At 36.9% G+C, this 25,772-nt stretch overlaps 1 protein-coding gene across 9 annotated transcripts in view; it reads right to left on the reverse strand.

Annotated features, from left to right (window-relative positions):
- The window catches only part of PCDH9 (protocadherin 9), a 678,879-nt gene that overhangs the window by 607,527 nt on the left and 45,580 nt on the right, over nt 1-25,772 (reverse strand). The window lies entirely within an intron of this gene.

A 25,772-nucleotide genomic window follows, 5' to 3' on the forward strand; every position in this document is an offset into this window, starting at 1 on the left:
CGATCCTTTATGACTGATGATTGTACATTCAGACTATTTTTTTTCAAAATAATTTTAATTTCTGCTGGTTTTTTCTCCTTTTTTCTATTAATGAAGATATAAAACCACTACCTAACAAGCTCATTTTTCTTATTTGAAACATCTTTTTTTTGCAGACAGTTAGGGACCAATTATAGACATTTCCCATCTTCTTCTAATTTCTATACTTGACGTACATGCCTTCCTCTCCTAGGTAACAGGGATGCTACATGTGTCATGGGGAATACAAGGCAAACACACGAGCTCTGTATAAGTAATCTTTACCACCTATTTTAACGTGATGGGTAATTTCTACTGTAAATGAGAACCCTCATGAAAGAAAAGCAGAAATCTGAAGCATTACATACCAATTTAGCTTGTGCAATTTGTATCTCCTGCAACCATTATATTCATCCTCTTTTCCCTTATGCAGAAATTCCAGACAACAAAACTCTTCTAGGCAAAAGGCTAACAAAATCCGCTTCCTTGTGCTCTGCGTCCTGCTGGTTACATAATTTAATATTAAAGACTTTTTTTTTTTTTTTTTCATTGGGAGGCCTTCTGGAAAAGCTGATCAGTGCCAAAGGTTTCTTGTTCTAAGGTTAAAAGGGCTACTAGTCTGCTCATTCAGCATTTTCTCTTACTTTGTCATCTAGAGAAACCTGGCTAAATCAATCTCAGCCTCGCTAAACACAGTGTAGGAGAGGGGCAGGCTCACTTCTCTATCTACACATTGTAACTTTACTTCCCACTGTGTCAGTGAAGCAACGCATGACCTTGTCAAACCTCAAGCAGCGAACATGAAGATCAGGATCTCCAGCCAGGGCTCCCAAAACCTTTAAGTCCAGACTTTGAAGAGGCTCCTTTATATTTTCATTAGAAACATCACATATTGCAGTTTTGACACATGGAAATGTCCCTTAGCCTTTTCTTTAGCCCCTGCTGTACTCAATCCAGTAAGAATCTCCATGCGTTTCCCTGACTCTTCAGTCAGTATATGCCTCCTATCTCATCTGCTGTCTACTCTATCTGCCAAATTTCAGGAAAATTAAGTTCAGAGTTCACCGTCAAGAGTTCCCTCAGGCTCTTAGCTCTTCCATGTTTTTTACCTGTGGCTGAATACAAGACATTTAACCTCTCAGATTTGATTTTTGTCATTTTCAAAATGGGGAAAATAATCTTTAGTACTTGCCATGAAAGAAGGCAATATTGATCATTGATAACACAAATATACAATCCATTATATCACACATGGGCGCTCATCTTGCCTTCCTCAAAATCAATGTGAAGTTCTCATTGTCTCAAGGAGAGCAGCATGTAGCCTTTGCTTCTTTATGAACCTAGCAATTCTGTGATAATCGAGACATTGAAGTACTGGTAGTCATTGGTTTTTTAATAGGCTTTCAGTAACAGTCCTGACTTACTGCTACTACTGCCTCAGAAAAGAACCAGGAGAATTAATTCAGTTTTGGTTTTGTCAAAGAAGTAAACAATTTTTTTTTTTTTTTTTTTTTTTTTTAAAAAGCACTGGACGTTACTACATGCATAAAAGCTGATGGTGTTCACGCAGCAATCACTGAGAGTGTGAACTGGCTTCAATGCATTAAGGCTAAGACTTTTATTAAATCTTGTGTTATCCCACAAATTAAATAATGGAAAGGATTTCAATCTAGCATAATACCATTCTGCCCAAATCTGGTTTTTGTTTTTGTTTTTTCAGACAGCAACAGCAAGAACAAAACCAGCTTTTTCACCCCAGGAGTATCCAGTCTGGAAACACAACAGGGACAGACAGCAAGGTAATAATGTACATTAAAAGTGGGGAAAACACTGCTTAGTTGCACAGGTTCCTGTTCGGCTTCATTCTAAAAGCTCTCTTAGTGTTCTTCTGAGGGACTTTATGGTATTTTGTAAAAGTATCTCACTTCAGGAAGAGTTCAGTCAGAAAAGAAGAAAGGTATGTAGAAGCCAATTAATGGAGATGTTTCTATGAATTACACATTAGGATTGATTTAGAGGACTTACGGTGCAAGCACTGTATCATCATCTACAGAAGCAGTCAGACCTACTGTCTTTTTACCCAGGATATGAATGTAAAAAGTTTGCTGGATGAAATCAAGCATCCTTATGTATATATGATCGTAGATAAACTAAAGAGCCACATCACGTCACAGAGGTTATAAAGCTCCTGAGCCGGCCTCATTTGACTCTATCACATTTAGAAGATAAGTGAGCACACCAAATACAAGAAAGGAATAAACACACTCTACTCCCTTTGAGCTGGGAATCTTATCCCTCAGCTAGCTTCAAAGATGAAGTTCTGAGTATTTTTAAAGGGCTCCAAGCAGACACAGAGGCCAGCCTCAGTCAAACTCTCTGTTCCAGTACCAAAATTGAATAATGAATTCCAGGCCCCCTTCTCTCTGAGATGATAAAATTAACAATATACTTCTCATGGCTATGCATCCTCAGTATCTGAAGACATGCTGTGCCATTCAAGCCACTTATCAATAACAAGCAAAACTAAGGCATGTCTTTTTTCACAAACATCTGTATTATTGCTTTTATTTTACAGTGGCAATGTAAGGACAGTCAAATTCATAGACTCCATGGACAGGTAAAAGAAGTTTTCAAATCTCTGATCAAATCAAACTTCTTTCAATATGAAAAGAACTGATAATTTTCCTGAAAATATCTTCAGCTTCAAAATGATTGATGTTCCTGCTGAATGGCAAGCTAGGAGAGCAATCTGCAAGCAGTTGTGTCTGAAGGAAAAAAACAAAAAAGGCAGAAAGGAAGAAGTGCGTTTCTGCATCAACATGCATGTGCACTTATGCACAAAAAAATAGCTTTTAAAATAAGGATTTTAAGAGATATTTATATTTTAGGAGCAGCCATGAGTACATAGGAATATTCAGCAATATATGTTGCTATTACTAGTGTCTTTGATTCATAAGATAGGAAAACTGAGAAATAGGGGATACATCTGAAAAAGAAATATTACTCCACAAAATAATACAATTAGACTAGCGAAAACTTTTCATTGTCTGAAATTGAATAATACTTTTCCCTTTCAAAACTAAAAACGTATATACAGAAGATATATAGCTATCTGATTGCTGTTTACTATTTTTCACTCATTGAAACCTCCTACCAAGTTAATGCACCCAGCTTGCATGCACATATGTGGCTAAAGAAAAAAAAACTGGTTTTTAACAGTGACTATTGCAATTAGACCTGTCAATACATGCAGAATTATCAGACTGTACATATTAAGCATAATAGCTTTAATTCTTCAGTTATGACCACCTTTCCTCATAACAACTTTTCAAATACATGCTGTCCTAGAGTCAGTCATGTGTGTTTTACCCTGTAACCAAGTGTCCCTTTTAGCCTAGTTGCCAGTTGAGTTAGCATGTACAGACTTTGACTTCTGGATATTCATGATTAATCCCAGGGGTTCATCATCCCCTGGGATTTATAGTCACTGGGGTTTATCATCCTCTGAGTTTATAATCCCAAAATATCAACCATTATGGAAGCAGGATACTGCTGAGATTCAGTGTAGTGGCCAGAAAACTATAGTTACAGATGTATCTCATTCCTCCAGATGCAGTGTGCCTTCTCACACTGTCATGGAACCATTTAAAACAAAAGATTCATCCAGTTTCAGAAACAAAACAAGGCAAATGCTGTATTTAGCAGCCCAGGCCTTGTCATGTTTAAGGCAACTATTGCTGTCATAGACAACACTGTGGCATAGTTCAGGGGTTATATTGGAATGGGCACAGTTCCCAAACTGCAGGACAGTGGTCATCTTGATTTTGGGACAGTCTAGCTGCATGGATGTGAGCTGTGACATATTGCTTGTCCTCAGAGCTGAAACCTGTTAAGAGGTTGCAGCATGGACAGTATTGGTCTCTTTTCCCAAGTAACGAGTGATAGAACAAGAGGAAATGGCCTCAGATGGTGCCAGTTTAGACTGAATATTAGGAAAATTTCTTCCTGGAAAGAGTTGTCAGGCATTTGCACAGCCTCCCCAGGGAAGTGGTAGAGTAACCATCCCTGGAGATATTTAAAAGACGTGTATATGCCATGCTTAGGGACATGTTTTAGGGGTGGGCTTGGCAGTGCTAGCTGAACAGTTGGACTTTATGATCTCAAAGGTCTTTTCCAATCTAAATGATTCTTGGATTCTATGATTCTATTTACTAGTCTTAGAACAGAAATTGAGCAATTTTTTGTGTTCTGTGTGACTCTTTAAAATTACAAATGTGTGTAAACATTGGCACATGTAGTCAAGTTATTACTTAAAATCCTCACTGTGTCAGTCAAGACAATGCTTGTCCTCATCTGAATCTGTAAAATCCATGATCATATATTTTTAATGAAATTTTACAAAACAGATCCATTCTTCGAAAAGTAGCATTTTTTCAGTCGAAACAGAGAACCATATATTGCCAAAGGAAGAATGAGGAAGGAAATGTCGTTTACCTTATTTATTTTTGAGAGCCAGATGACTGACCTTTTTCTACCCCTAAGTGGAGAAAGAGGTTGAAGTGTAGCAAAAAAACTTGTCAAGAATACTGGTGAAGGAATATTTGCTGAAATTTGCTAAAGGAGTAACCTCAATAAAATAGAAAATACATGGACATGGAAGGGAAGGGAAGGGAAGGGAAGGGAAGGGGCAATCAAGCATTTCAGTTTTATTCTATAAATATTCCAACATTGCCACTGTTCACAGGGTAAATAAGAAAAAAAGGCCCAGAACCCATTAGCATGTATTTTAATCAGAAAATCAACAAAGAACTGTATTCTCAGTAAAATTCATAAATGATTGTGTCTCTGCTTCCTAACACATACTTTTCCACATCATTGCTCTCAAAAGACCAAAGTCCCACAAAAAGCTTTTCTAAACATACCATCTCATAGCTTGAAATTCTGTTTTTAGTAACAATACCAAGTCCTTAAATAAGGCTGGTGTACACCTGGGTGTTAGGGCTCCCAATTTTCATGTGCATTTTATTTTATGACAGCTGTAACATTTTTACTCTATAGCTCTACAATTCTTATGTGAGAATCATGTCCACATGTACCTGTATTGATGTGAAATTAATTAAAGAGACAATATTATTGCCAACCATATTTGATCTCTGCATGCAATATCCATCATGCTTAGAGGTACAGTAACATGGTAAACTGGAGAGAGCTGTCACTCAGATACACATAATTGCACCTTTTATATGCACAGCAAGCACAAACAACTTCTTTAAGACAAATGTAAAATAAAATATTTGCATAAATGATGAAAAACGTCTAAATTGATCAGGTTTATCTGCACTTTGAGTGCATACCACACCTGATGCACATTCTGAGCATTCCTGTAACCTCTTACTTAAGCAGTCTTATATATCTACTTTCTGCAAGAATAATGCAGAATAAACCTCACATTTATCCCTAAAAATTAACTCAAGTGTATTTCAGGGGGAGGAAGGGGGATTAATTTCCATTATCATTCCTTTATTTTTCTTTACCTAACAACTTTCTAATATAAAATGCCTGAACAGTGCAAAGAGCAGATCTCTAAGACTCCTGTATCCCCAGGGAGGTGTTCAGCCACAATGATACACAACCAAGCACCTTCCTGTTTGCTGTCCTAAATCCATGAATCTTGAATCCCTGGATGCACAAGTGGCCCAGTTTCAATAGAACAAAAACATATTAGAAGGGGTTTTTTTAGGTTAATTCTCTCCCTCTGTTTCTTGTTCAACATATTGATATACCATACGCATTTTACTCTTCTTCACTTTTTGGTCTTTGATTACTAGAGATGTGTCAGAGAGTAGCAACTGTTTGAGTGCTAAAGCACTGACTCACAAGATTGAAATTCAAGTCCTTGCTCTGAAACAGACTTCCACATGTTACCCTGAGCAAGCCACAGAAGCAGTGCATGCCTCAGTTCTTAACTGTAAAATGGAAACAAAAAAATCTTTAAAACCGTGCTACATAATATAGTACAGTACATGACATAGTACATCACAGAATGTGAAAGGCAATCATATCCTATGGCAACAGCAGCTATATTCACATTGTAAATATAAATTAAGGCTAGTTAATCCCAGAAAGGGGGATATATTTTTCACAGAGGTGTCACAGATTCCAATCAGCTTTAATACCAATTGACTATAAGTCACTTGTGATCCTTCTATTGGCATCAGTCTGCTTTAGGCTAAGCTCTTTCACAACCTTGTGATATTTGGGCTTCCAGTACTGAAGGTATTTCAATTAATTTTAAAAGATCACTGAGATTTTTTTCAACGATAAATAATTCTATCCACTTCTGTAAAACCCTTTGTTTCCATCTCTTTATTTTTTGGCATAAAGTAGCTTCCTATCTCCCTCCTCAGTACTGAATGATATATAGAATGGAAAGAAAAATGTAATTGGAAAAAAAAAAAGTGATGATGCCAGTGAGAGTTGCAAAAATGCAGCATTGATAAAAACTCTTGGGATAAAAAGCCAGTGTGAAAGATGTGAAAAAAGAAGGAAAAAAAGACTGTTGCTACCTGGAGTGGAAGTTGGGTAGTACTTGAGTAGCTGCTAATCAAATATTCACTGTTAAGCAAAAGAAGAAACTCACTGTAAAAGAGAAAACTGAAGACACATGGGAGAGAGAAAGTGAATGTGTTTGAAAGAGGAAAAAGAGCCAAAGGAGGAGAACACTGTACATGCTAGAAGTCTCAGGAATTTGCCACATGACATATGGATTCATGGTGAGTGAAGCATTCCTTTAATGCTCAGCTCTACCAGTTTTCACTGACTTCAACAAAACTTCACATCATACCATGTCTCAGCCTGTCATCAGATCCTCAGTTGCATCTCCCATTATTTTTTGCCCTCTCTCAACTCAGCAAAGAAATCTGAAGTTTTCTAGCTGCCTTACTGCTGTGTCCATAGATACTTCCTTACCATTGTGACAGTTAAAATTCACTGAGAAGCTTCAAGTTTGTCAGTGTATCACAGAGTACAGTTTTGAGCCCCACTAAGGCCTCTAATCTTCTCCAAACTAGCTCTGTTTTTCATGGGCAGAATAATACCTTGAGCTTCTCAAGCCGAATTGTTCAGTGTAACTGAATTAGTTTTTAGGGCACAGACAGCATTATAATGTCAGGAAGCAATGTGTGTTACAGAGAAATGTCACCATTCACTGTGCCACTAGATCACAAATGCTCCTTTTTCTGAAAAGCCCAATGATTTTAGGCATGTTACTCAAGTCCTTCCCACACTTGTCCCTCTCCACATTCTTCACCAACCAGTCCTGAGAGGTCCCAGCACTGCCTCACAGCAGAAACACACTCCTGCTCTATGTTCACCTGCTATAAAAGCAGCTGAAAATGGGCAAGGCAGACCCTGGAGGTATCCAAAGCTGATGGGACACTCAGCAGCGTGGTGTCAGCCCAGCAGGACACGTGAGTAAAGATTCACCTCACCACTATTTTGCTGCAGAGGACATGCCAGCAAGTGCATGTACACCACATTGTCAGATTGATCCATGATGCCTCCTACCTAGTGGGAGCTCTCTTTGTTGAATGCAAGATATACACAAGAATGTGTTTCACAATGAATACATTTTTATGTGTAGTTATTTACAAAATATTTTCATTTCTAGAGATATAAAATATACATTCAGCTGGCCCCAAAATGCATTCTGTCCTCACATTGCTCTAAAACTTAATGACTAAGGCCAAGATTAAAGGTGTAGACATTTGTGTAGTTTGGCAGCAAAGATCAATTAAAATCACAGAATAATGTTTATATTTTAATTTTATATCTGAATTTATATTTGACTTTATATGTGAATAATTATATAATTGCTTTTACTGAAGATAAAAATCAGTGCTGGCAACTTTGTTCTTTATCTGTGTATTTTTAAAAGCCTCTTGAACACCACCATGAAAATATTCTCTTCTCATGTGGCCTAATTCCTCTTACAGCTCTGAATATTGCCATCTAAGGATCTAGAAGGTTGAGAGACATGTTTTTCCACAGATGGCATGAGAGAAAAATTAAGATGTGACGTAGAGAAAGATGTTAAGTAGCAACAGACTAATGGAGAACATTTTGTCCTACTTTTGAGGAGCACATCAGGAACAGCTTGTTTTTATAGTGGATGCGAGGTATAATCACTAGCACTATATGATTGCTGTAAGCATTGCTCTGCACTAATCACTATCATATTCTTGTGAGTTTTGCTGAGCATTTTGTAAAAGATACATTGCATTCATTTTTTCAGCACGTACCTTGAAAATGAATCAGACATATCAAAAGCTCTAGACAATAAATAATGATTAAGTTGTACCTTTTAACATTCTTGATAAGTTCAGAGATCTATTGCTTTTCATTTTGACTAGTTACCAAGAATCAAAACACTGACTAAATCTGCTAAGAATCAAAACACCGATGAAATCTTTGTATGGATTTCTTCTAGGTAAATCACGATGCATAAATAGTGGAAGTAAAAAATATTTTTGATGCAAAAGCATCAAAGCCTTAAGCACCTGTTTCTAAATCTGCAGTATTCTTCCGTTTTTGCCATAGTAAATGCCACGTATTTTGAAGAATGATTCTGTAAAATTATATTCAGAAATTTATATTCAGATATTGATCCAATATCCACACAAAGTCACTGCAGATACAAACCATGAAGAATCTATTTAAAATATTTTCTTTCAAGCACACTGGTTTTCTTCAGTCTTGCCATCTCAGTTTCAAAAAGTAAACCAAAAAATCTACAAAACCAAGTTATTAACTGCCCATCTAATGCTCCTCCTGGAAAGATAAGGAAATAGAGAGAAAAATAAACAGACAAACCTGCAAGTAACACTTGCTAGTTGCATTACTGGATATTCTACCAAGTAATGTTCACTTAGTATTTAAAGAGTTAAAAAAAAATCCAAGCTATGCAAAATCAGTTTGCACACATCAAACAGGGATACACTGTGTACGTATGACTGATGGGTTCGGGGATCATGTAATCTGCTCAGCTTCTAGACCTGCTAAATGTGAACTGACTCTTCCAAAATTTGAGCAGAAGCTAATATTTATGAAACAAACATTTATTAATGTAATCACTGTTTGCTGCCTGACAAAGCTGGCTATTAGGAGTGAGCCCTGACTCTCCTGAAATCAGTGAGAGGGCAGCCATTTGCTTCAACAGATCAGTGTCTTACTGTGGATTCATCCTGCTATAAAATTAATTTTATTTCCACCCAGTTGACTTTCAAAATGGGGAAAGAAACCTGATTATTCTTTTAGTAAAGCATTCAAGGTCCCTTGTGTTCTACTAATAGTCCTTTTTTTGCAATTTATGGATTTGCACATGCAAAGAGAGGTGAGTAAAGGCTTTCCTCTAGGATACAAGCTTTCATCCTCCAGTGCTGTTCAGAATTTGGCACAGGATCCCCTACGAGCTGAATATTTGAGACAAAGCTCACCACAGCCACTTGGGATCTTCTCAATACTGTTTCTATACAATCTAAATTTGTCATGATGCCTTTTTCATTGATACCAGATTTTCCCTAAACAAAAAGAATTCAGAAAAATATTTCTGGTTTGTTTCTTCCTTTCCAATCTCTCCTTAACTGGGGAGATACCCTTCACTGTTTCATAAAAGTCTAAAAAAGAAACATCTTGCAACACTCCAATATAAATTTGAAAGCATAAATCATGAAATGTATCTATATTTGTATACATAGTCTATGTAGATATTCAGTTCTCTCTATATTGATATACAGGCATACATGTATATTTGTTTTCAAGCATGTAAGAAACAGGATTTCACTTCATTATTCAAATAACATGTACTAGTTGCAACAGCTATCAAGTTCCTCTGGCCTTTAGCCAACTACAGGTGAAAGTTTATTCATATCAGCAACTGCAGCAGCCTAAGTAAAGGGCACCCATAGGGTTTGGCTGGTGTAAGGGGGGCTGTTGGTGACCAAGGCACAGCAGGGCCAGCTCTCATGGCAGAAGATGCTTCTGGGCCCTTTCTTAGGTGCTCCTGCAGTGCTGGGGGGTGGCAGGGTGATGTAACGAAGGGGTTGCCTTCCCAGCAGTGTTATGGTAAAGGCAAAGCTGCTTGTAGTCCCTCACAAAATTTTTTTCATCACTTTGAAAACACTATCTGTGGGAAGATTGTTCCTCTGACACATGAAGTAAGATCTCCCTCTCCAAACTGGGAGTGTTAAGGATAAATGCTGAGTGTGCATGCCTGCATGTGTGTGTGTATAACATTCAGCCTCTAAAATTTTAATCGAGCTCATACATAAGTTCCTCTGCTGATGGTGTAAGTGTCGGAAATACAAAGCATGCACACACACCTCCCAGCAAATGAAATGTGTCAGCAAGTGCTGTAATCAATAACAATATAATATTCTTTCCTAAATAATGGTACAGCAGCAGAAGTGTGTAAGACAGTGATGAATTATTCAGCAGGTCTGCTTTGCTGCTACATTGAGCCTTCCATGCTCTAAGCTTTCCTACAGTTGAAACACCTGGCACAGCACTCTCTGACTTCATCTTTTTCTGAATACCTAAATCTCTTTCTTTGCTAGTACAAAAATTAAGTTACCTAAGTGCCTAAAGCTTTAAACAGTCTTCAGTGGCAAAATTGTGTGATGTCTCGAAGTTTTTAAGTGCATTATTTCTACTTGATAGCTTCACATGGAGATTTACTATGTATGTTAGCAGGCAGCTGCATATTAAATATTTCTTTAAAAGTAAATACTTCAAACTATAGAAAATTTAATTGGCTAGAGGGTGTATGACATACTGGACAAAGTATTCATTAAAAGACACAAGGCAGATGCCTTCAACTATTCAAAGTGAAAGCCCAGGTTATGAAATGCTTATTTATATTGCACAGTATGCTTTTCCTGTGGAGCTGGAGTTGGTGTAAGATGCTGTTTGGCATTAGCCAGAATGTGGTACATACTAATTTAGTTTTCTAAAATAAAATTATGCAAGATATTTTCAGTCACCTAGTGTTCAAAAAATGCATGTATGTTTTAAGTATATGTCTTGCAGCATGTAATTGAATACAGATTATTATATGACCTTCAAACACTGGACAAGTGTTATAAAAGTTAACTTACACATGCAAAACTATGCTTCACAGAAGGAAGGTAATTTCTGCAAGAAGAACAGGGGAAAAATAAGTTGAAACTCGTTTTTATTTTTTACAATCTCAGAGAAAAGATAATGCATTTTTGCTTCTCTTGTGTTTATTTAAGCTATTCTGGAAATAATTTCAATCTTTTTCTGGGTAGGGACACATTTGTATCTAGAGATGTTCATCTAATCTGTCATTCTGCTACAGATGGTGAGATACCTCTTAACGTATCTCATGTGCTGTGCACAGCTCACTTTTAAATGCCACAAGCAATACAAATCCGTCATCTCTCCTTGGGAAGCTGCCTGATTCTGTAATACAGTTCACCGCTAAGTAGTTTCTCTGATACTCAAGCTATATTTCTCCTGCTTGATTCATGTTCTACTTCCCATTACTTCGCGTTAACTCCCTCTGCCCCTGCTAGCAAATGAAGGAGGTCTGATTCTTACCTGTACTAACTGCTAACTGTTCTGAATGGAGCAGCAAGAAATAAATAACCTCCCACCTCAGAAGGTTACCTCTGTGATCTCCCCACCATCATGCCATTCCTTCAACTGCTGCTGTCCAGTGTCAGAAGCAGGACCTTTGCTGTGACCCCAGAAAGCTATTTTCCTCTTCTAGGAGACACTTCTGGATCGGTGCTGAAATACTTCAACCCTTGTGGAAGAATAGGATGTTTTGAAACAGGTAGCACATTAAATCTCGAGCTCCTGAGAGAGGTTTGTAACAACAGTTCACAGGCAGCCAAAATCATTCGGTGCCACGTGCCTCAGGGAGGCTGATCTACGAGCTTGCGGTGGAGCCATCAAACAGCGCTGCTGCTGAGGAGCAGCAAGAACGCGCGTGGAGTATGGTCACAAGCTTTCGACCTAGATTCCAGTCAGCAGGAGACTGCATCAGGAAATAAAAATTAGACATATTTCAGTGCCCTTGACGAAAAAGGCTGCAGGCCTGAGCAAATAAGGAAAAAAATAAGGCACAGCCTTGCCTTTGCACTGCAATACACATAGAGTAGGATGAAAACTGATTGTGTGTTTGTCTGTATGCAGAGCTCTCTGTGACAATGTGCTCAGAAAAAGCATCTATGTCAAACAAACTGCTGGTTGGAGCAGAGAAAATAGCTATCTGACTCACGACCACTGAAAAAAAAAAATCTTTGTTAAACAAACCGTTAAATTTTAATAGTAAAGTTTAGAAAAGTTGGCTGGGAAATCTGTGGAAAAATACTTCTGCAAAAATACTTATGCACAAACTATACTCTCCTACCAGAATACTTTCTTGTCTCCCTCTGATTCCAGAAGTTAAGAGACATGACCTGCCTAGTCATCATAATAATTAGAATAAGTTGACAAAGAAGTAATTTTCTTATAGTGGTTTTATTAACTTCGGCAAATGGAAATTAAATTAACTGCAAGTTTTCACAAATGCAGTTACTCCAGCAATTCCAGAACACTGAGAAACAAAATGCATTAAATATAAATAACAACATGAAGGTCATAATTGTCCCTCCCTGTATCAAAGTGAATAAGCAAATAAAATCAGTTTATTTTCCATAAATCCTACATGTCCTCAAGACAAAATAAATCTTTTGTTTCTGTTATATAAAGGAGTGTAATTTAATAAGGGAAACAATGACAAGAGCACATATGAAAATATATTGTAAAATGTCATCTGCAGTTCTTCAGTGAAATGATAAATCAAGTTATATGATCTCAGGTGACAATTCAGATCTATAACCACTATCATCTGTGTTTATCCAAATACTTCTAATCTTAAATCATCACAATTATTACTGCACTCCTTCAAATTCCAGTGGAATCTGTATATTAAATAGGCCTCATAAAACAAAGTTACAATCTTCCAACTGAAAATGTTACAACAATGAAATAATCTAATCTTATTTTAAAGGGCTTTTCACAATGGTTGCAATAGCTCATTGTAACTATCCTATTTGTACTATGGCATCTTCACAGAAAAGACAATTACTTTAATTTCTTATATTATTGAATTTATTAGAAGGACTGAATGGAAAGCTTCCCTATCTCAAATTTACCAGTGATAGTTTTTTTTCTGTGAAACTTTTACAGGAATATTCATTAGTAGATATGTAACTAAAGCAACAGAGGCTAACATCCAGAATATTTCCTGAATACTAATGAATGGCTAGTACTGCTGATGAACAGAAGACAAACTTCAAATTACCTACTTCAGATGGACATCCAGAATCAAATCTAGTTCTCATTCCCACCCTTGACACAGGCAGGTCCTGTTCACAACAGCAAGAATTTGCTTGAAAAACAAAAGGCATTTGCAGGAAAAAATGCCCTTGTGTACATGGATAAATGAGGGAACAGACAATGTGTCCTACCACATGAATGAGATCTTGTAATGGATGTTCAGACATAGAGCGTATTGAGATGGGAGTGTGTTGGGCAGAAAGCTTTGCTGGGAACAGAGAAGCCAACCAGGACTTGAAATCATGTTTTTAAAACCGACATACAAAACCAGCTGCTTTAAATAGCAAAAAGAAATCCATGACTAAAAGATGATGTCTGCTTCCTCCTAGATTAACCCTAAAGGTTTCTATTATAGTACAGAAGCCCTATACTTCATGGTCCTATTTCCAGTTAGGCAAGACTTTCTTTGCACAGATATCACATCAAATAGAAACATTCCTGCTAAATTAACCAGTCTCATAAAATTATAGTTTTGCTACTGAGTTTTAGGAATTACGTGACACATAACCTCAACTTCAGCAGAGTTCAAGGCTTTTCACTATGCACATTACTGAGACACCTGTGCTAATGAAAAACAAGTAATATGTGAGTGTTGGTGGGGTGTGTTTGGTTTTTTTAAATGATCTTATTTGTTAAGTAACTGAATAGGCTTACAGAGGCATGTTTTCTACCTTAGCTACAAATTTCTGATGTCATCATGGATAAATCTCTTCATCCAGCATGTTTGACAGCTAGGAAGAAAGGACAACTTCCTATTCCCCAGAAGACAGCAACAATAGCTAAATTCAAACCATCATGCTGAGGTCTTAGAGTCATAAGGGCAACAACGGCTTCTAACCACACTTCCGATGCCACCAAGACAGCACATCCATACCTCACCACCATGTAGTAGCTCAGGCCCTGGAGTAGCTAAGTCCTTTCAGGAGATACAAACGTAGGTGATACAGTCTCTTTCTTATACAGCAGTAAGTGAACCCAGAAGTCCAGTGCTGCATAGGAAACTACCTTGTCATGAGGTTAATTTTAAACACAAGAAAACAATTAAATATAAAAATTTCAACTTCCCTGATCAAATCTTATTGTCTCGAAGCAGGAAATAAAATCTGAAAATCTGAAAAATAGTGGTTTGTTTTTGTGTATACTTTGAAATATGTTCTTTCCACATGCATTAAATTCTTCTTTAGCTACGAGTACTCACTCATAGATACTGTCAGACTGCTTAGAGCATATTTTAAAAAAAGACAACTGTAGATGTTAAGTCTGTATATGGAGGTTCTAAACTAGTAGCACTCATTAAAAATAGTCACCTAAGTTAGTTTTAAAAATAATTTTCTTTTTCACTATCATTTTTTCATGGTAATACATGATTTTAATTGTGTATTTTATCTGATATGGTATGCAAATATATTTAATGCAATTTGCTTTGCAGCAATTCACATTACCTACATTTCCAAAGAGAAAAACCATTCCTGAAATTTATACCATTAAATGGAGAAGAAACAAAGTCTATGAACATCTTAGGACACAATTTAGCTCACTTAGAAACATTTCAAAAGCTCTTTGTGGTTCACCTCATAAAGCTTCTACCTCTGGTCTGCAAGACTTCTGCTTCAGAAATCTCCAAGTAAGATGCATGATGCATGCACAGAAAGAGACATGACTCTTCATATAAAGGGTTGTATTTTACACCACCTGCACCACAAGAGTTTAACATAGTGTTGAGCCTTTTGGAGGTACTGTCATAAAAATCTACATTCACTGTCCAACTGTGGGTAGGATGCATCTTGGGTAATGTTATAAGCTGTTTATGTTACACATAAGGGTAGTCACTAAACCTCCCTGTATAGCAAAACAAAAACCCAGGAATACCTGAAAAATTATTCACTTAATTTACTTTGCCTGCCTGGTTTGGGATTAGTGATGCTTTGGAGGTGCCTCTGTCCATTGTCTGCATATTGAATCAGTGATAACTATGTTATTACCATAGGAGACTCCATGAATTAGGATCGTTCTGGGCCGTCATCTGTACATTGTGTTTCCCAAAACCAACAGAAAAAATTGTCATGTAGCTTCTCCCCATCTCACATTTTCTTTATGGAAACACTGTCCACTCTTGCCTCAACAACTGCACTCTTGATACATTAACAGTCATACAAAATACATATGCAAAAGATAATTGTCCTGGTCTGATGCTTTCATCATATTCCTTGCTTTATGCTCCTTTTAAAGGTGTCTCATCTGTATCATTATTTTGCCATGGAAAGTATTATTTATTTATTTATTTATTTAATGTTCAAGAACTTTCACAGTTGAGCATCCACTTTTCCATTAATTTTTCTTCTATCCTGGGTGGTTGACCTCTGTCTCTGATGAGCCCGTGAGCCCAACCTCTGTATTCTATTCACTTTCAAACAAATATCTCTCTGTATGTATATCAAGCTTTGTGAAATCCCTCCTGGCTATGAACTTCAAAAGCTAATCCATTCTTCTTTTTTTAAATTTTCACTTAAAATTGCCTTTTACCAGAAAATAACTCCTCATTTTTCCATATTCCACTGTCTCTTTGATTTTATCCAGATTTTAATTGTGTTATATGTAAGTGTTGAGAGAAGGACACATCTTTTTGATCTCTGTACAGAACCCACTCAATGGATTCTTTTTTCTAGGTGTTAATAGTGAAAAAAAAACCAAACAGACAATAGAAACACCAACTTGAAAAAATAGCATTCTTTCCCAAGAGTCTCCTGTCTTCCTTTGCAAATGGAAAGCATACTGCTCTTTTTTAAAATTTGCCTAGCCTTCCCTTTTTACCACCATTTAACACTGAAGAGCTCTATAGATTGTTTTTGATAGGTACATAAATTTACTACATTAGAGATTGAAAAAAAAAAAAAAAAAGAAAAGGTGTCCAGATTTGTCAAATATAATTGAATAAAAGCATCCTAATTTTGGTACTTGCAGTCATGTCTCAGCAGAATGTTCTACTTGTTCCCTGTTAGAACAATAAATATAGAACAAGGAGTTTAATAGCATTCTTTTTTAGACCAAACTGATGCGATGAAGTAATTGCTTTTGGTGCTCACAATATCTGCAGCTAGATGAATTTACATGGAAAGCACTTTAGACTTAGAGCAAAATTATGAATATGTATCAGGCTCCCACATTACATTTATTGTCTCCAGTACACAAAAATCAACTTTGGCATAACACGAAGAGAGAATAACTAACAAACTATCTCCTGAAGAAGAAAATTAGTATTTAAAGTGACAGTCTCACCCCTCTTTTCCTCTACATAAATGACAAGGGTCTAAAACAATTATCTATCCTTTTTCACTTCTCTCTTTACTCTGTACACAAGGAGACAGCCATTAGGCTTAGCACTGCTGACACCAACATTTTTATATGATACTTTTGATGACAGCTATTAATGCACCATCAATACAAGACTTACAATACTAAACATGCATTAAGGAGTTACTACTTTCTAGCTGTCTGGAATTTCTCTAAAACAATCAGAGGAACTGGCAGAAGTCCTAGTTTGCCATCATGTACAAACCAAAACAATTTGTATGCATCTAAAGCAACAAGGAATAAGACTTTCTTGATGCTAAGCAGGAGGAAATACTTTTTGAAAGCAGATTAATCTTCAGATTCATAAATGGATTAAGATCATACATTCAGAAAGAAGATGACTGAAATGTAAATATGTGGATAAATGTACAGCAAGAGATAGTAAGCCTTCAAATGAAAAAATATGGCTGAAAAGACTGCAAACTGATAAACTAAATATAATGGACTCTCACTATGGATATCACTTACTGTCTGACAGTATTGGATAAGTCTTTCGCACCTTAGTTACAAGCCATGACAGAAATTTTATTCCCCCAGATTTTTCTTAATGTGGAATATATGATTTAGGAATCATTTCAGTACATAATGCTTCTATTTAACTTCCAGATGATATCTCCTTATGGCACTGCTCTAGTATAGTAACATAGATTCAGAAGGCTGATATAAAATGCTTATAACCAAGGGGAAGGAAACAAAGAACAGAAAGAAGCACAGACAGATGAAAAGAGTTGCATGTACATTTTGAAAAACCACACAATAGCAACTAATGCAAAACTAAGAAATATACAGATAGTCACAGAACAGACAACCTGAGCCATATCAACATTATGTTTTTATGCAGTGTACTCAGAAAGAGTACTATATTCAAACTACATGTCAAAAATTACCAAGCATAACGAGGTAACTCTTGTCAAAGACTATTCTTAAAAATACAAGCTTGTCATATTCTAAAATATATTGATTTCTGAGTGGTTTTCCTCTTTATTTTGCTTCAAACTTTCCAAAATTTAGGAAAGGGTTGTTCCCACATGTAAAACTGCGTTCATATCTGGAAGCAGTGCCTAATTAGTAAAATTAAAAGACTGATATTTTCATGTGTATTTAAATACCTCTCATAAAATCTTCCCTGAGTTTTATTTTCATCTGAAAAGGAAAGAGCTTAGATTGTTGCTGGGAAATTAATCCTTGCTTTCACTCCTTGTTTTGGCCCCTCAAACAGAACCTTAACTTCTGAAAGGTCAATTTTTACTATAATTGCTATAAAAAAGCTGCTCTGTAAAAGCAACTTGTTTCCCAGTCAGACAACAGCTTTATCAGAGAGCTTACTGTCCAGCCATTGAAATGCTCATGTCAATGTCAAGTTGAAATACCATCACACTCACACCAAGTTAACAAGAAAAAGTGTTCAGGCACTTACTGGAGCTAAGAGTCTTATTTTTCTCTCTTTTACAAGCTGTTTCTGAGCCAGCTTCACATTTGATACAAGCCAAAGTAGTTGGGAAACAAAACGTGTGATGGCTTTGCTGCTGTATAAGGAAAAGCACTGCAAGCAACCCTCTCTAATTCCCGCTGGATAGCAGAAAAATCTGTGGAGAAGGATCTTTTAGGTCTTTCATAACCACTGCTAGTCACATAACAACATGTATTCTCTTTCCTTTACCAGGCAGTGAGGATGACAGATCTCGTCAGACTTCAAGAGAGTCAGCTTTGTTGCCATCACACTCCCTCCTTTCAAGGCTGAACAGGGGACAGAGAGAAACTGGGTGTTTCATAGGACAGTCTTTCTCTCTTAGGTAGAGACCTCACAGTGGTGGTCCAGAGCAGTAGATGTGATCTTTTATCCATCGAGATAAAACAGTATGATGCCACCAGGTCTGTTTTGGAAACACATGTATTTTCTTTGAGGCAGGGTAACGTTTTCAGAGGCTTGGGTTTTGGACAGAGGACTGGAAGTTGAGTGTACTTCAGAGAGTTCTAGAATGGGAAAAATCCTAATTCACTAAGCATGAGATCACTGCATTGTTCCCAGGTGTTAGTATTTGCAGACACTGCAGTAATTTTGACCGCACAGAGTCCAACCTGTGCCATCTTATGAAATCCATCTACAGAATGATAAATTACCTTCCCCTCTACTGAACTGGATCCAGGAGGGAGCAGACTCTTCAGGAAACTATCATTTTGAAAAAAAAAAAATCCATCCAAGGACCATTTTTAGAATGTTGTCAACTAAGAGATACTACATTATCTGGAGAACATCTGAGAGAGACAAGCAACAATCAAATTGCTACTGGTTTTCATCCAAGAGATCTGGCCATCAAATTCTCATGCTAAAGAGTAATGTGGATGGTGGGCCAGACACAGATATAACAGTATAAGCTACTTCTTCTATATATTGTACAAGATAGTGAGATAACTGGTTGGAGGTTTTTTTCAATCAATTGGCATCAGAAAGTTTTGGAGATCCAGTGAGACTCCTTTGAAAAATATGGTATATTCTTCCTGTCATCACAAAACAAGAAAATTCTTTTAAACAATTTTTAAAGAAAGAAGCAAAGAGGAACAAAGTTCCCTTTTTCATAAGTAATCAAGAAAGTATTACACCAGTGGTCAACTAGGATTACAAAGGGAGAAAACATTCTGTTACTAGGAATTTCTGGTATTTATCATACAGAGAAGAAAGGGAATCTTTTTCAGTCATATTCACCTCAAAGTTTGCAAACATCTGTTTACAAGGACTATGATGCCCAGGAGCAAGACAGTCAGAATGGAGAGGCTAACAGCTAGTATTTTGAATAAGATGCTTAGCCCTATCATCCTTCTCACTGAGCAATCCCTGGAGAGATCTGGAAAAAAGATTTGTGTAAGTCACTTGCCCTGGACAAAGCATGGGACATTTAAACCATGTATTTCTAAGATATTTGCCATTAAAATATAAGGAATTTAACCCACACTTAAAGGAAAGCAACCCTGCTGTGCATGTATGGATGTGGATTGAGCTGTAAAAATATTTTTCACATTATATGTTTAAAAAGTAGAAATGGCTTTCTTAAATAAAGGTTTACTTTTCAATTAAAAGCTCAACTCAATAGAAACTGCTATGGTACAACAGATTAAATGGAGAATTACTTTTTCTTTTTTGTTTTTTCTTTAGAAAATGTCTTTTCTCTGAAAAAAAAAAAGGGGGGGGGAGAAATCTTTGTGGAATAAAAAAGAGAAGAACAAACAACTTGCATGCAATTTGCACAATAAAGACTTGCTCTACTCAACTGAATAAACAAAACAATCAGTTTTGAAAAAGAAAACTTTCTTACCAATTAGACAGACAATTTTCACCCCCAGAGAATTAATTTGCCCCAAACTGTATTGCATGCCTGTCGTTAGTGAATACCACTTTTCAGTAAAGTGAGAGAAGTTTAAAACGTGTTTAAAACATACAATTTTTTTCTTCTGAAAATGTGTCAAGTATTTCTAAGCTTATCATTTATATAGCATGAGAATTTTTCCATTTCACATAGCTAATTTCTATTCATTCTTATAGCACAGTTACAATGTTGTGTTTTATCAGAAATTTATGTATACATACAAATATACATTAAATGTACACATGGACACAAAAAAAAATTCTTTATGCATTAGTATGTATTCTGAGCATCAGAAGAAGTAACAGATGCTTCAGTGTAAAATGACAGAACTGGAAGCACACATGCTGTGTTGAACTATAGCTGAAACATAGCCAGTTCAGACTTCCAGATCACTCCTTCATATAAGTCTCTGTGTATGAATGACAATGTAGAGCCGGTGGTCTGCTGGCAGAACTCATTCTAATGCGATTTAAGAGAGGAGAAGCTGTTTCATAGGAATCTGAGTCTCTAAGGAGCCATGATTCACTTAGATTGCTGTGTACATGGTACTCTGTATTGGAAGTAATGAGGAAAGAAGAGAGATGTTGTGGTCATGACACTCCATGTACTAAATGTGACCTATATGTCCTCTAGTTTAAAGTTCAAATTTCAGGTGAACTGTGAATGTCAGATTACTATGTGAATTTATGATCATCACTTCTTTTGCTCCAGGGATCCTACTTCCCCCGAGGACCTCATAAAAATATTTGCCCTGTCTCAACCTTTCATTTTGTTCAGCAAAGATCCATTGAAAAGGTATCTGTATCACAGCTGCAGTCCAATGTCAGCCAAAAAAAAAACCACACAAAAAGTTCTGCTGAGCTGCAACTCACTGCACTGCGCTGAACAAAAGCTTCCTTCCTGAAGAACAGCAAAGGCTCTACTTCTGACAAAAGCTTGCTTTCTTTCCTAGCTCTTTAGGATTCAGCATCATGACTTCAGGGATAGCTGTAGACATGCAGAGGTTATGTGGAGATTTCTGAGATCTGAGATTCAGTTCCTGTTATATTTTATAAATCACTTTGCTACCTTTCTATGATACTTTTATTTTCAGATGGAGAAGTCAGCCTGCTGAGACAAACCTTTTCAGAGACAGTTGTCTTCAGAACTGGCATGTTGCTCTGGAGTTGTGTTCATCAAGTGTATTATCACTTTCCTTAGAGATTAATAAATTAATTTCAGGTATTAGATAGATGCAATTCTAAACACAGGTTTAACAATTACTGTCATTTGACCTGACCTCTGCAAACACTGTGGGTCTGTTCCTGACAAATGTTGGTGCTGAATTTCTAGCCAAAATCTAAGTAAGGTTTAAATGTCTTGCAAACTCCTTCCTTAATGTCTTCATAGTAAACATAATGGGAAGTATCTTCAATGATTTTCAAGACCAATAAATGCTACTCTTAGGAAGGATGCCTTTGCTTCAGTTTAAACACTGCGAATATCCCTCACTGTAATGTTGATCTATGTAAAAGAATAAACCGAGCACATCTACTTGTTCTTTTTTGAGCACCTTCAGTAATGGAAAGTAAAATAATCGGAAAAACTTGTTCATTTTAAACTTGTGTCAAGAGGCTAAACTATACTAGCTGCAATTTTAATCACAGAATACACTCATATTTGTCTGACTTTATGATGTACATGAAGTATAGGGCCTACGTGAAAGAAAAAGGTCATAAAAATGCATTGTAAAAACCTTAATGTTGTCCTGATCTAGAAAGCTGGTTTGGGTTTTCATATAATTATTTGGAGGAAACAATACTGATTGTTCATATTAGAAGAGAAATACACAAGGCAGAAACAGAGTTCTGGTGTAAAGATTAATGCAGTACAAATAAAAGATTATTGTTTAAGTTAAGCAAATCTATCTTGGCCTTATCTCATAAATAGCCTCACATTTAGTCTAACATCCAGTTTTCATTCCCATAGTAACAATTTCAAAGTTAAAAAAAGCATTTCAAAATTTACAGCATACAAGACAGAGGAGTTACTCTTCAGACCCATTATTGTGGAACTGGATTTAAAGCAGCTCACATATAGCACGTATTGTATTTTTCCCAACTGAGTTTATAGCATTAGGTGAATTTATTTTCTTAAGTGCACATGATCTGTTGAAGTGTCCTGCAAGTACTTACACCACATTAAAAAGATGCCAAGGAAAGCATTTCTGTATGTAGCTGAAGTCTCTCATATTTGACTTCTTTTTTGTATCTGAACAACTACCAGGAGAAAGCATTATCCATTCCTTATATTGTGAGAAGGCCAGCAAAGTGCGATTACAGCTGGTGGATCGCTAGTAACAACCCTGACACTGTACCTCTTGGGAAATGATGTGTATGTAGATGTAGCTCAAGCGGTGAGACCAAGGGTAAGGCAGGTGCCCGTAAATCACATGTTCCCTGGGTGGCAAAAGGTGCATCCAATCTCTGTAGCTCTAACTGCTGAAGCAGTGCAAAGGAAGTTTTGCTTTCCAGTGAAGTAAGGAGAGCTTCTGTTAGTTCCCTGTAATAGCCTAGCTTTCAAAACATGGTAAGATATTTTCTGAGATGTTTCAAATATTTAAGTTCTTACCAGGCTTTGTGCTAGGAACACTAACACAATACCAGATGCATGAAACAACTTGTCATACTCACATAAAAGGTTGGACATTCTATTTACCATTCTATTATTGAGTTTTCAGCTTGAAAATTACAGGACCTGTATAAGTACCGTCATGTTGTTTTGAAGAGGAAATGTTTAAAACATTCTGGGCAAGTTATTTCTATGAGGTAAAAGATAAACAAACAAACCCTTTAAACCATATGAAATGTGAAAATAAACTGTTAGAATTAAACTGTCATTGGATGACTGCTTTTAAAGTTCACTGTCTTCATTAAATTCCTTATGAAGGGGTCCAAAGGCAGAACTTACCTAACTAAACATAATTTGCAAAACAGAACTTTAAATTTTACGTTTGCTTTCTACAAAAATGCATAATCTAACCATGTCAGATCTAATGTGAATCCAGTAAAGACTGACAAAAGCACATACAATGTTATTTTTCCATCTCCAAATTATTGAGTTAGCTAAAATGTTCAGGGCAATGCCTAATTAATACCTGAAGTGTACTGGGTTGATTCTAATTAATAACACTTCCTAAGTGTGTTCAAAGGCATTTAAGTAAAATGAAAGCCTTCAGAAATGCATTGAAGCATTTAATGCCTAGATACTGTAGTGATAAGCCTCTATAAAAGCCTAAAATAGGTTAGACAGATTAGACTAGCAGATAAAACAAAGAGAAAGAAACCATAGGCAAATAAAATACACAGTCAGGTATGAGAGACAAATATGCTTGAAAAGAAATAAATACACACAGACAAAAAGTAATTCAATTCAAAGCTTGTACTTGCTTATAAAAAACCACTGTTTGTAGTAGCATAGTTTCAAATATCATGTGTGCTATAAAGGAAAATGTATCCACATAACATAGTTGCTCTAGATCACAAACACCTTTTTTTAAATAAATTTTAAACATTTTTCTATAAAAGCAATTAGCATTCCCTGGGAGAATGTGTTATGGCATACATGTGTTATACTGAACCAGCTCCTTCTCTGAACAAACATATCAAATCCAAATAATCTGACCCTGCAAGAAATATTAGCATGCTACAGCATTAGTATGCTTAGTCAGTGGAGAAAAATGAGGAATTGTAGGTCATCTTTTGCGGTTAAAAATGCCAAATGGCTTGTGACAGCCTATTCCCTGTTTATTTTAAAACTATATATGGAGCTCAGATGTAACATCTAAATTGTAGACAAGTAGAGTTAGCTGAGATGAACCCCTCCCTGCACATGGTTCTTGTCTTTCAGGGGATCAAATCTCTGAATAGAATTTCACATGCTTACATAAAGTATCATATTAGAGAAAAATACAAATACCTGTTTGGTAATCCATAATGTTTGGTAATCTGAAGAAGCAAAAGGCCAAACTGCATCTAAATTATCTGTCAGGTCATACACAGGGTTTTCCCTCTTTCTTGCACACCCACAGCAGTAATCAGGGTGTTGCAAGGGAGCAAAGAGATTGCTGTTTATTTACGCTGCTGGGTGTCCAGGACAGATGATCAGAGTCCACTGAAGTTGCTGAGTGACTATGGAGAAGTGAATTATACCTTTCCGAAGAGTGACACAGCATGTACCACCCAGCCTCCTGGGACATGTATTCAAAGGTGTGCCACTCCTGCCGAACTGCAGTGTGTGGTCTGAAGTCTGCATCTATCAATCACTGCAAAATCTGTAGTGACCATCAGGTACAAAACAAGGGGAGCTCCGAAAGGGATCAGAGGACTTTTTTTTTTTTTTTTTCAGAGCAGCCTCAATACTGATGGAGAAACAACTCTGAGGTGACACTACTGAATGGGGGAGTGACTGCAACTGAGCAGCAATGAGCCCCCACTGCCTATATTGAGCAGAAAGCTCATCAGCTGCCCACTGAGCCACAGACCTGCCCTGTTTTAACACTTAACCAGATTCCCTGGGGCTGGCCACCTAATCAGCTCGGTTTCAACTAACAAAAATTCAGCGGAGCTGGAGGCAGATGGAGAATCCCTCACTTGGTGAGGCAGAAAGACAGAGAAGTAGAGGTTACGAAAGTTCCCCGTCAGATGACAAGCAATCCTCCCTTTTAACATTTTTATACGTCTCTAATAGCAGCTCCTCTTGCATAAACCTCAAGCAGGCTGGGTCTGTGTAAACATCCTCCCCTCTGCTGCGCTGGGCCTCTCGCTTATCCCCCGCCGGCAGCTGTGGCTCAGGAGGCAAACAGTGGTCATGTTGTTCTGTGCACAATGACAGACAAATAAAAGAAAAAGCAAGCTTGGGAGATTTAAAATCTAGAGCTGAGGGATTTCTCCGAGTTTCACCGCGCCTCCCACTAAATGCAAGAGCTGTTTTCTTCAATAAATGAAGCCCGTAATAAACACCTCTCCTCATGTCTCTCCAGAGCCCTTAGGGAGCTCTGCAACGGCGGAGCGTAGAAATTTGCAGGAAGGTGTCCTCTGATGGATTTGACTTACACCGTATCGCTTGTTATAAACTGCCAAGAAATGGGAAATGGGATGTCTCATGACACCCATGGAATCTAGCCATTAAAATCATTGTATCAAATGCATATTTGAGCTTTATTTCAAAGGAGTGTTTGATTCCATCAAACTATTTTTGAAGCATAAAGGTTTATTCATAAGGACTTTTTGCCTTTCATACCTTCCTTGTACACTTAATTCAAAGTACCTTTCTTAAGGGCATGAAAAAACTTGTGTGTTAATTAGCAAATTTAGATTTCAGAAAGTGTTTTCTGGCAGAATAATGAAATCAGAATATATCAAGTTGAAAATATGATGAAGATATTTCTGAAGTTGGAAAAGGCAAGGCCAGGTGGTGGCCAGACCTCACATCTGCATAGTTAGAGTAAGTACGATGGAGGACAGATTTGAAGTGTCTGGCCTCAGCAGGGTATTATCATGATACATATTGTACATGCACAACCTTACAAACACTCAGAAATGTACTTACAAGAACCTAGAAGTGCTTTATATTGTATAATCAGCCCAACATTCA

This window comes from Patagioenas fasciata, chromosome 1, assembly GCF_037038585.1.
Source record: "Patagioenas fasciata isolate bPatFas1 chromosome 1, bPatFas1.hap1, whole genome shotgun sequence".
Lineage (NCBI taxonomy): Eukaryota > Metazoa > Chordata > Aves > Columbiformes > Columbidae > Patagioenas > Patagioenas fasciata.